This window comes from Hemicordylus capensis, chromosome 4, assembly GCF_027244095.1.
Source record: "Hemicordylus capensis ecotype Gifberg chromosome 4, rHemCap1.1.pri, whole genome shotgun sequence".
Classification (NCBI taxonomy): domain Eukaryota; kingdom Metazoa; phylum Chordata; class Lepidosauria; order Squamata; family Cordylidae; genus Hemicordylus; species Hemicordylus capensis.
The window spans coordinates 76,770,895-76,783,706 of NC_069660.1; the positions used below are offsets into that span (position 1 = coordinate 76,770,895).

General features: G+C 43.6%; 1 long non-coding RNA gene across 1 annotated transcript; it reads right to left on the reverse strand.

Annotated features, from left to right (window-relative positions):
- Positions 1 to 1,676: 1,676 nt before the first annotated feature.
- Positions 1,677 to 12,660, reverse strand: LOC128322410 (uncharacterized). Its single transcript, XR_008305703.1, has 2 exons — positions 12,456 to 12,660; positions 1,677 to 8,742 (listed from the first exon to the last, which is right to left on the reverse strand). It is a non-coding gene; the product is annotated as an uncharacterized LOC128322410 (long non-coding RNA).
- Positions 12,661 to 12,812: the final 152 nt, after the last annotated feature.

Consider the following 12,812-nt stretch of genomic DNA (forward strand, 5'->3'; position numbering starts at 1 on the left):
GTGAATATGGAACATTGCATGCTGTGTTGTCACCGGCATGCAGCATTCCATTTTCATACTGTGCAGGCGCGCCCACTGGACAGGTCACCACTGCGGCGTGGGGGGGAGGCCTGCTCCACTCATTGCTCACCCCCCACCCCTGGTGGTGAAGATGGCATATACTGGCACAGGGCAGCAGCAGGACAGGCGTGGGCAGTGGCACAGCGATGGGGCTCTGGGGAGCCCCCCTATCATTTGGAGCCCCCCCGATCATTTGGATCCCCTCTCCCTGGAGACAGGAGCAGTGGCAGATGGCAGCAGGTAGTTATTTTAAAAAAATAGAGGGGCCTCGCAGCAGGGGAGGCCCAGTGGGGTGGGCTGCTTTTGGAGCTAGGTGCGCCCCTGCATGGAATCCTAGTAATAGCTGAGATCTAGTGTGGAGGTATAACTAGCACATTGAAATGTGAATTGTTTCCTGTAGGCCTAAGCACTGGTCATCAGCTTTGGTTTGCCTGTTGCACATATCCCACCCCAACTAACAGAAGAAAAGCTTGATTAATTTTCTTCTGGTATGACATGCAATACTTTTATATACAGGAGAACCCTGTTAATCATGGACTCGGCCTCCGCAGTTTCGTATATCCACAGTCAGGTAATTGCCACCCGACCTCGGTATGCACAAAAAATCAGGCACTGAAAAGGTTCAAACCCGTGTATCCATAGGCCGAGGGTGGATGGAAATGACCTCTGACCATTTTAACTAAGAGAGCCATTTGCTGACTCATTTCTTTTTGTTTGTTTGTTTGTTTGTTTTTAAAACACCATGGTTTTTCTTGGGGGGAAATGGAAAATTTAACATCTGGGCGGTATTGCTGGACAACTGAGGCCACATAGAGCATGGTTGTGCAATCCTCATTCTGCCCACTTTTGGTCATTTTTCACTTGTTTCCCCCCACTCATTTCTTCTTCTTGTTTCTTGTGGCTAGGGAACTGAACCCCCCAGTTCCCATAGCCCTAATGCCCCATTATCTACGGTTTCTCTATCCACCCCCACCCCCCCATAGAATGGAACCTCCATGGATAACGGGGGTTCTCCTGTAAATTCTTCACGTTTAGGATAGAGGCCAATTACAGTGGGTTGCATCTCAGATAGTTCATTAAAAGGTGTGATGTGGTCTTCAAATATCAAACCAAATAAAAATGGTTCCAGTTTATGAAAACTGGAAATCAAATTGTTGGGCAATTGCATATCACACTCAGGCTTCTTTTCATTCCATGTTGCTAATTGATTCATGCACGTTACTATTCCAGGCAAGGTGAATGAAGCTCATGACAAACCTCAACTGGTTCAGTTAAGATCCAGTTGAAGGTGCCACCTGAAACAAACATCAGCAAATATGGGGGCTTTGCTAACAGAATTGTGGAGAAGGAGTAACATTTCTAACACCATACTGAATTAGCATTGCAAGATATGTTTTTCAATGTTCTGAAAAGTCCTGCTCATAATAAATGTTATTCTATAAACCAGTGGTCTGAACATTGGACTGTTTTTATTGGATGACTGAAAGTTCCCTAGCGTGTGCCTCTCCATCAAGGTTTTGAAGAGGAAAAGTGAACTGAGGAAATTTACATTCAGTTTGTACCCAGCAGCCTAGCTAAATATCCTAGAGCAAATAAACTCTAGAATATAAATGGAATGGTTATTATTCATTTTATTTAAGCATTTATATCCTGCACCTTTCTCATAAATATATTATCAAGGAAGCTGTTGCAATAAGTTAAAAATAAATCAACAGCAAAATAATGCAATTTTTACAATCATCATCATCATCAAAAGGAAACAGCACTATCAAGAGACTGATTAAAACAACTCTATGGATATTTTTAAAAACTCAATGCAAACACCGGGCAAGCCTCTTCGAGGAGATAATTCCACTGTTGGGGAGTGTCACAGTCAAAAAGGTCCTCTCTATGGTTGCTGCTGGCCTAACATCTGAAGGTCCTTTTCTTTTTAAAATGGCCATCTCTGTGTATGTGCACAGATGTTCTGTTATGGCAGCAAAGCTTTTTTTACTGGCAAGTTAAATTCAAAACCCTTAAAACCAGTTACTCCTGGAAGTTTTTCACATGGCACTTTTTAAGCCCTTTAACTCGCATCTCCTCCAGAATGGAAGGGGTGCGTTCACATATCAGCCAGATTGACCCCAAAGTCCCTGCGAGTCATCGGGTAGCTGTTCACACACAATTTGGGCTTTCACTGCACATTAGAGTGTAGCCCGATTCATATCTGGGGTTAAAAAATCCATTTGTGTAGGGGGTTTTTTGGGTGTTTTTTTTTTTACTGAGTTCACAGTAAAGCCTCCCCGTAAACAGTCGCTGTGTGTAAAAGTCCCTTGTTCATTCATATATTTCTGTATTAAAGCTATAGGTTAATGGCTATCTTCTCAATCATTTGCTCAGATGAGAATGAAAGCAAAACACAGACAAGATCATTTTAACCCTATCCAGCATAGGAAAGGAATAAAGAATTCAAGTTTTGCAGTTGTCTGCTCTATAAAATATGCACTTTCCAGCATTTGCTGTACCTTACCGAGGAGTAATTATTGCTGAAGTGCAAAGGGTTGTTCCTGGTGGTAATTCTAATACTAAAATGGTGGTGAAATTTTAGCACTGGTGCGTTTTATCTTGTATTTAAGAAAACTATTGGATTATTGCTTTGGAAGTGAACACAATTTTAATGTATTTTTGAGCCATTTAAGGTTTACTTGATATTTCAGCAAGAGCATTATGATGGGCAGCTCCTGAGTTTAATGCCTGGTTAATTCTACATAAAAGTAGTGTGTTTCATTTGCTAATATCTGTATGGTAATGCAGCAGCTGGGTAATAAGCAGCTAAGCAAGGTTTTTTGAGGTCACACACCCTACCAGCTGTTCTAACTTTTAGCCAGTAGATGGCACTGAGGAAAACACACTTGGAGAAGGAAAGTTGGGGAGGAAGCAAACACCACACCCCCTTGAGTAGCACTGAAGAGAGAGCAAGCATGTTTCTGGCACAAACCTACAGAGACTAACTTTGATTAATCAGAAAATGCTCATGTATTTAAGCATCAAATCATAAGAACTGCTGCTTTGTATTTGTGTTCCCTCAAGTTCAATTCAGCATCATCTGAGACTAAATTCACACAACCAAAACTGGGTTAAATGCAGCACCATTGCAAAGCTTCTGAAAGTGGCTTGAGCTGTATGTAGGGCATGTGTTTAATGATAACACAATCACAGAATGCTGCACAGATGCATTCAATCCACATCCACAGCTTGCTGCTCATTTAGTTGTGTGTATTATAGATGCCTACTTTTGCAAGGATTGTTGCTGGCTGCTGCTACTTCTTTTGCAGGACCATTGCACATTTCCATGACAGCTGCTGATGGCCTGCTGGCTGTTGTCAATGCTGGTATAATAGGTACTGCCAATGCAATAAACAAAATTAAGCACTCACTAGTGGCTAGTAATAGGAACTTCAAGTTTTGTTTATTTTGCTTTTTATCATTCTTCATATCAAAAACATGGTGCTGATATCCATAGTGGCTGACATGACTCACAGCCCTCTAGTGACAGAAAGAAGCCTTTGGAGCTGCAAGCAGCCCTGCGCTGAAGGCTGCTTTGCACAGTGAGCCAAGTGTGGAGGGGGAGTGATTTTTGTCTCTCCCCCTTCCCTCTAAAAGCCCTTTCTACTTGTACAAATCTGTTCCCAAAGGCCATATAGCCCTCTGGAACAGATTTATACCAGCAGAAAGGGCTTCTGGAGGAAGGAGAAAGACACAATAATAGCTCTCCTTCCCTCTCCACTCTTGGCCACTGCACAAAGCAGCCTTCAAAGCAAGGACACTGAAGGCTGCTTGCTGATCCGCAGCCCTCCTTCCATTGCTAGAGGGCTGTGGGTCCTGTTGGCCAATCGAAATAGCCTGATTCTATGACCTATCATGTTCAGGTACGCAGCTGCTTATCTAAAAACGTTAAGGGAACAATGCGGCAGCTCAAGCAAACGATACTATTGGGCAGTGACCACCTCCTTCCTCTCTGAGGCACAGCATGTAAGGGGAGATTGAGGGGAGATAGGTATGGTGCTAATGATGAATCCATTCCGGTGGGTGGGTGGGTTCATTGACCCTAGAGCTCAGAACAGAATATGTATGCACTACTTTCCCCCTGAACTAATGGTGTGTATGGCAAAGTGGAATATCATTGCCTCACCTGAACCATACAAACCACTTGCCCTGTTTGTTTTGCAGCCATGAAAGGTAATCAGCTAATAACATCAGTCTGCTGGAATATAAGCTCCATTATCAGCATGTGCCAAGGAAGATTATTCAATTCATGGCAATAGTGGAAAGCAATACAAGCAATTTTATTGTGTGTGACACACTTTCATCATGGATGATATCTGCAGACCAATTATTGCTAACTTGTCATTTTCTTCCCTTCACCTCTGCAATTGCTTGACAAGTTCTGCCATGTTTTAGGAGTCATAATTCAGTGGTACAGTCCATGCTTTGCATGCATAAGTTTCCAGGTTCAATTCCTGATGTCCCTAGTTAAAAAAAAATAAAAATCTCAGGTAGCAGGACTGAGAAAAGCCTTTGCCTCAAAGAGTCTGCCATGGAACTGATAGCACAGGGCTAGATAGACCAATGATCTACTTATGGCTGTTTTATATGTTCACATTTCATACATCTCAGCTTGCATGGTCAGCCTTTTGGTGGTAGAAGAATTTAAGTCAGAAGATATAAAGAGGTCTGCTTTCCTTTCAACATATTCCATTGTACGGCTCCATTTGGGGGCAGTAGGCGGGGGAGTGGATCACCACTTTTTTCATGGTTTTGGAGACTAGCAATTGAAAAGCTCTGCAGCTGTCTCACCATTTGGCATAGGGGATATGGCAGCCTTTTTCAGAATACTACAGACAATGAAAGTGGTGGGAAAGGCTTGCTAGACAAGAAGACCTGTAACAGCTCCATTACCAGCAATCTAACTTTTCTGCTTCTCTAAATCCTGTATTGTCAGCTAATCACATGGATTATTATTATTCAAAGACAGAACTAATCTCAGGGTTTTTAGTTAATGGCCATGCATATAGCAGAGCAGTGCTGGAAGGGACTACACGGCCTGCATTCCAATCCCGCCTCGGGGCCATCCACCCATCAGCTTCCCTCCATCATTCCCCGCACAGTGTGCCTCAAGCAGTGAGCAGGCACTCGCGGGGTGGGGTGGGGGGTGGGGAAGCAAAGCAAATAGGATCAGGTGAGCCAAGCAAGTAAGCCATATCATCACGCCACTCACTGTACAAAGAGCCAACCCCTGTCTTTCAGACAACTCAGTGTTACTAACCAATCTGACCTCAGTGAAAATTCTTTCCTAATCACAAATAAAGTAGCCACTACATGTGAGTAAGATGCTTATGTTGAGTCATCAAAAAGAAAGAGTGACTGACACCCAGACTAATATGTGTGTGCTTAATGTTTCATTTTGCAGCCCTCGGGAACTTTTTTTCCAAGAAGCACAGAGGGCTGCAAAGGGGGGAAAGGAAATCATCAAAATCACCTTTACCTCATTGCACACAAGACATGCCTTAGTCTGGATATCAACTAGCATTGGATGCACCGCAGTACCACCTAACATGCTGGTTAGTATTCAAACTAGTAATTTTACAAACAGAAGATGGGCTGCTTGCAGGAAGTGAGAGGGACAATTTTCACTGTTTCTCCCTTTCCTCTGTAGTCCCGTGTCCTCCCCTGCCGAAAAAAAAAAAAAGTCCCCCTGAGGGTTGGTGGGCTCTCAGAAGCAGATGGGGGGCACAGGGGCTTGTGAAGGAAGTGGGGTGGTGGTGGTCAGCAAAATCACTCTTCCCACCTTGCATGACTAAACCTCCTCTGCTCACAGAAGTACTAGTCTGGATGGTAGCCACTCTCTCTAGCTGTGACAATCTGTGATCACCAAAGGAAGTAGGAAAAATCTAGAGCTAAAATGAAAATCTGAGACCATTTGAATTCTGGTGAATTTCAACATTTATTATAATGCAGCAGGTACACAGACTGCACGTGTGTCAAGCATAATGTGTGAGTAGGGATAGAGACTGTCAAGATTACAAGCAGTCCCCACTGCCACAGTCTGTTGCAGGGAGATGAGAGCCTGAGAATCCCACTCTTGCCTGCCCTACTGGCTGCAAGAATCCATTGCTCCTCTGCCTGCACTTGCTTCTCTAAAGCACCGAAGAGTTGCAAGATGGGACAGCTAACTCCCTTCATCCATAGCCATGTTGCTATAGCAGCTGAAGCTAGTGAACACAAGCCCTTTTGTTAGCATTCATGGACCAGCTCCAAAGTGCTCCTCCCCTCACTCTGTCAGAGGGTTCGCAAGACTCTGAATTACACTTTCTGCACATAGGAAGGAAAAGTGAAGCTCCAGGGATGCTGGCCTGTGTGTGACTGGGGTTACAGCCCTCACTATGGTGACCACCAGTGGTGTGGCAGTTGCCTGCAGCCAGGCACCAATGAAGCAAATTGCATGCGTTTAGCAGGAAAAGCTGTTCTCTTCCAAGGTCATTGCTGCTGGAGCTTAGAGCAACACATGGATTTTTGTGACTCACAAGACAGTTTCTACAAGCTCCCTCTTGCTGTGACAAGAGCTGAACTATTGGCAGGAGATGCTGGGTGTCTACAGGGAGACAGAGAGCATTGGTCCTGCAGCCATGCCCACTCAGCAGAGAGAGCACAGTTGTGAATTCCAGCAACAGGATGAAGTCACAAGCACAACAAATCAATGGGTGGGTCAAGAAAGCTCAATTCCGAATCTCTGCATCTCTCAATTCCTGCCCTCCCCTCTGCCAAAATGTAACGGCCTACATTACACTTGGCATTTGTCCTGGAAATCTGTCGTCATGTGGGGCTCAAGTAACACAAGACCGGCTATGCTGGGTCAGACCAAGAGGCTATCATGTCCAGTGTCCCGTTGGTGACATTAGTCAGATCTGGATGTTTGAAGACATTTATGTCAGCAAAAGACACTAATGGCAACTGCTATTAGCAAAGTGGGAGGAAAGAAAGAAAGAAAGAAAGAAAGAAAGAAAGAAAGAAAGAAAGAAAGAAAGAAAGAAAGAAAGACCCTGATCTTTACCAAAGTTATTCCCTGCCCATTTTTTTTTGTAAATACATTTTGTAATACGTTGGAGTATTACAATGCATTCAGCATGAATGTCTGGAAACCTCAACTGGTACAGAATATGGCAGCAAGGTATGGCAACAAATAGGAGCCTATAGATTCAATATTTCACTGGTACTTAGACCTTCACAGTGTACCATTTCTTTCCAGGTGATCAAAGCATTGGGTCTTACCTTTAAAGTCATACCTTTACAGTCTAGGACTGGCATACCTGAAGGGCTACCTGTTCCAATATGAACCTGCCCGTGTATTAAGATTTTCTAATGTCCTGCTCTGGGTGCCCCTCTTCAGAAATTAGGTGGGTGGCTTCCAGAGACAAGCCTTTGCTGTGGTAGTGACCAGATTTTGGAATAATATTTATCTGCACATCTGTCAGCCATCTACTTGGCTTTCTTTTAGATGCAAGTTAAAAATATTCTTTTCTGCACTGGCTTTTGGCAACATGTGGTTGATGACTGGCTGGCTTAAAGGTTTTACTTCCTGATGTTTATTGGCTGCAGAATTTGCTTACTTGTAATGCAGTTGTAATTGATTGTTTTCAGCTTGGTTGTGAGCTGCTCAGAGGCCAGTACTTGGTGGAAAGGCAGAATACAAAGGCTTTAAATAAATAATAAATACATAAATAAAATAGCAGGCTGATCCTTTCATCTATTATCTGTCAGTTTAAGATTTAGAGCTACCCTGTACATTAGCTGTTTGTTTAACACACTCTCACTATACGTGGCAACAAATGCCATAGAAAGTGATGGTGATGGGGTGTGTGTTGTGTTCTTTCATTTGCCTGAAGCCTGCTGTGTATTACTTTTATTCTATTACCTATTGATTCTAGTCTGGACTTGGCATCCTGCACTGCTGAAAAGTAATCTCTTTCAACTTTTTCTAATCTCCCTATAATTTTATTTATACATTTCACGCACATCTCCTCTTACAATCTGACCTGCCTCAGCACTGCTGTCCTTTCAAGGCATTTAGAATCAAGTATAGGGATCCCAGCAGTGTCCAACAGAAACATCCATCCCTCTGTGCTGCCAGTGCTGCTTTTTTTTTTTTACAGCTATGCCAAAACCTGCTCTCCCCTCCAAGATTCCAGAATGCCACCCTTATACTCCATCTTCTGACATTATAAACTGAAGAAAGTGTGTTGTCCCAGTTATGAAATGATTTCTTCTTTTAATAAAATGTTGGTCAGCTTTGACAATGGGGCAGTGGGGCTAAAACAATGAGCCTTGCCTGTTGGATCCCGTGTGGCTGGAATGAAGACTGCAAACTCTGCAGTTCCTTGTTGCTGAATGGTAAGGATCATCTGATGCAAATGCTACAGGCTCAGTGATCTGTCAGAAGGTTTGGCCAGAGCTGCATATCTAGTATTACTGTGTCTCTATGGAAGTATTGGTATTTGCATGTGCAGCAAACAGTTACGGTGCCCATCAGCAGCATCCTTCTTCTCCCACCACTGACAGCTAGATGCCCATCCAGAAGGCTCTTGCTCCCTATTGGTAAGTCCTTTGACATCATCTGGGAATCACATCAAGGGACAGCATAGTGTTCTGTGTATATATAAATTCAAAAATTAACCTATTTAACAACATATCTCTACCTAATACAGCCATGATGTAATGCTAAACCATGGTATAATGTTATGAGAATGTGTTGTGTTAAGCCTTGGGTTTGTGTACTCCCCCTTCCTTTCCCTCCTCCTTTCTGTATGTGGGAAGAAAGTTTAAAGCTTCCGTTCATGGCTTGTAACAAATCACAGTTTCCCATTTCCAATCTTGGTCCGATATCATGGTTTGTTAAATATTGATTGTACAAACCACAGTTTCCTGTAGATGGACAAAATGGTAAACTGTGGTTAGTTGCAAAGTGCAAGCGGATGCTTTTAATTACACATGAAGGAGGGAAGGGGAGAGCATGTAAACCTGAGTCATGCCACCATGCATTTGCATAATGCTATACCAAGGTTTACTGTTACATCTTACTACTATAGCTTTAACTTAGTTCAATTTGTGTCCAACTTCTGACATTAGCATGACCTTCCCCCACCCCCACAGTGTTAAAAAGGTTTCTCTCTCGGGCAAGTGATCCCCACTAGGGATGTGCACAAAACCGGTTTGACCGGTTTGGTTCGAATTCGAACCAGGTTAGAACCAGGAGGGGGTGGTTCGGTTTTGGTTTTGCTCGAACCTCCCCCGGTTCGGTTCGAATTTGAACCATTTCAAACCGTTTTGAACTGGTTCAGACATCCAAAAATTGGTAGGATGGTAGCTGGCACCCAGGGGTACCTGCCACCCAAACCCCAATGCAATCGGACACTTGTACGATTTTTTATGAATTTTTGAAAATTATTTTTATTTTTTCCTCATAGGGTATAATGGGACTCGAACCAGCCCATTATTCCCTATTGTGGAGCACCCATGGGTGCCAACAACCATGCAAACCCCGAAGCAATTGGACACCCCTATGGTTTTTTTTTATGAATATTTGAAATATTTTAAATTATTTTTCTCATAAGGTATAATGGGGCCTGAACCAGCCCATATCCCCTACTGTGGAGCACCTGGGGCACAAAATTGGCGTGGGTGGTAGACAACCAGGGGTGCCTACTATCCACAAAGTTCCAAGGCAATCAGACACTCCTCTGATTATTGGTGAATTTTAAAATTATTTTGGAATTCCTCATAGAGAATAATGAGGATTGCAGCAAATGTATAGCTTCACGTTGGGGAGAAAGGGGTGTCCTAGAGTGGAGTGTGGTGGGTGGTAGTTCCCAAGGTGGGCAAGGAAGCTATCAGAATTATTTGAAAGGAATTGGGCAAAGGGCTGATTTTTAAGTGATTTTTGAAGTTTACGCATCTTTAAGGTTTTTCTCCATAAAGAAGCATGGAGGTGTCAGCAAATGTATAGCTTCACGTCGGGGGCAAAGGGGTGTCCAAGAGCAGAGTGTGGTGGGTGGTAGTGCCCAAGGGGGCCCAGGAAGCTATCAGAATTATTTGAAAGGAAGAAAAACCTTAAAGATGCGTAAACTTCAAAAATCACTTAAAAATCAGCCCTTTGCCCAATTCCTTTCAAATAATTCTGATTGCTTCCTTGGGTGTCTACCACCCAACCCATTTTTATGCCCCTAGGTGCTCCACAATAGGGGATATGGGCTGGTTCGGGTCCCATTATACCCTATGAGAAAAATAATTAAAAATATTTCAGATATTCATAAAAAAACCATAGGCGTGTCCACTTGCTTCGGGGTTTGCATGGTTGTTGGCACCCATGGGTGCTCCACAATAGGGAATAATGGGCTGGTTCGAGTCCCATTATACTCTATGAGAAAAAATAAAAATAATTTTCAAAAATTCATAAAAAATCGTACGAGTGTCCAATTGCTTTGGGGTTTGGGTGGCAGGTACCCCTGGGTGCCAGCTACCATCCTACCAATTTTTGGATGTCTGAACCAGTTCAAACCAGTTCGAATTGAACCACCCCCTAGTTTGGTTTGAATTCGAACCTGCAGCTCGAACCTGATGGCTGGTTCGGTTCGAATTTGAACCTTCGAACCACCCTGGTTCAAATTTGAACTGGTTCAAATTCAAACCGGTTCACACATCCCTAATCCCCACTGCAAAATAATGTCCACTTATCCTGATGTTTGTACAGAAACCAAAGCAGGGACATAGTTACAATAGAACAAGGTGAGACATTTGTCCCAGGGCCAACAATGGCATGTGCTGTTGGTTCCCAATCAGAGGACTCATCTTGCAAGCCGAGATGAGGATCCTTCTCCACGAGGGGAGGAGAAAGGAATTTACAGCTGAGCCTGTCAATCAGGCTAAGGGAGGGATAGGCTGAGCACCTAGCCAGCCAGTCACAAGGAGAAGAGGAAGGAGGGGCGGGGCCAGGCCTGGAGTATGCTATGGAGTCTTCACCACAATGCTCCAGAACGTGGGAGGAATTCATGGGATAGAGTTGTGTTTCCCCCCACCTGGTTCAGATCACATTTGCTTGTCTTGTCTTTTATTGCCAACAATACTGGCAAGGTTTGCTGGTGGGTGTCACAATCCTTGGTTGATGCATATTAAAGACACAGGGGCAAGAGAGGAGAGGAATGCAAGAGGGACATCTTCACTTCTTCTCCCAGGGCCAACTCCAACTATACCCCTGTACCAAAGTACTGCTGCAAGATTGGGACCAAATTCGAACTGAACCGTGAGTCTCCGAACCAGTTCGGTCAAACCCACCGGCTGGGTCGGCCGGGTTGAAGAACCAGCTTAAACCGGCTCGAAGCAGTTCGTACTCAAAGCAGACCAGTTCACGGGGGGCCAGTTTGCAAGTGAACCAGTTCTACACTTTCCTACTCAAGAAAGTGAAATTCTGCACCATTATCACACTGCACAAGGACATTTCATACTGCACAATGAAAATACGGAAAATAACAACAACTTTGTGTTGCATCCACAAGTGAGGCAATTTCTGACAGGTTTCCTTCCCTGTTTGTGTCTGATCATTTGCCCCTTGGAAGTTGTAAGCTCTGAACTAATTTGCAGAACCACAGGGGTGTACTGTGGGTGCTTGAAAAGCTGGCACAGGTTGGCTCCCAGTCCACAGAAAACTGGATATGTACACCTGCCACATATGCAAGTTTCAGCTTTTGGCATGTATCCGCACACATACCTTTCTGAGTGATTGCCACTGCCAGTATATTTGCTAATTTGCCAGGAGCATAAATACCTTGATATGGGCAGGAGGCCAACACATGTAAGCTTTAAAAGCAGTTTAAAGAAACTTTAGTGTGCCAATGGTAATGTAAATCTATGTTAACCAGATTTTCAAAGGATTCTCAACAACAGGAGGAAGAGGAACTGCATTGCAGGGAGATAAAAGAAAAATAGCAGGAAAAGAAGTGGGGAGAAGGAAGGAAGGAAAATATCACATGAAAGAATAAATATTCATATTGTTACTGTGCATGTTGTCTCTCAGACAAACATTCTCAAATGCTGGTTATGGATTAGTTTTAGGCATAAAACAGAAGGACAAGCTACCATAGCAAAGTGCTAGGAGGCTTTCCTCCAACATCCACAGATGCTCGACACATAGGCTTAGAAGACTAAATACAGAAAGAGGCCATATTGTTGTTTGGCTGCTTGGTGATTGTGTGTCAAACATCCCCAGAAGCAGATTTGCTGCTCTTTAAGGAAGGCAATAGACTGTATAGTTATCACCTGAAATGGGATGCAATCCCTCCCACAAACTATACAACCTACTACCTCACCTCCACAGAGCAGGACAGAGACCTCACACATGTCACAGCAGCAGTGGAATCATGGGCCTGGCATCCCAAAGCACAAAAGAGAGATGATCCACAACAGATGTCTTGAGTCCAGGTAACCCAGCGTCAATTGGAACAGGTGATCTGACTGTCTCCTTAGGAAAGACAGTAGATTGTATAGTTAGCTCAGAGGGAGAATATGGCTCCACAACTATTCAATCTACTACCTCAGCCTCAAGGACAGCATCATTTTGTTGACCACGAATGGCAAACTTAATCAAGAGATGACTAAGGACAATGATGGTAGGCTGGAGGCTTCAGACACAAGAGGCTGGAAAGCACAATCTGCAAACAGAGAAA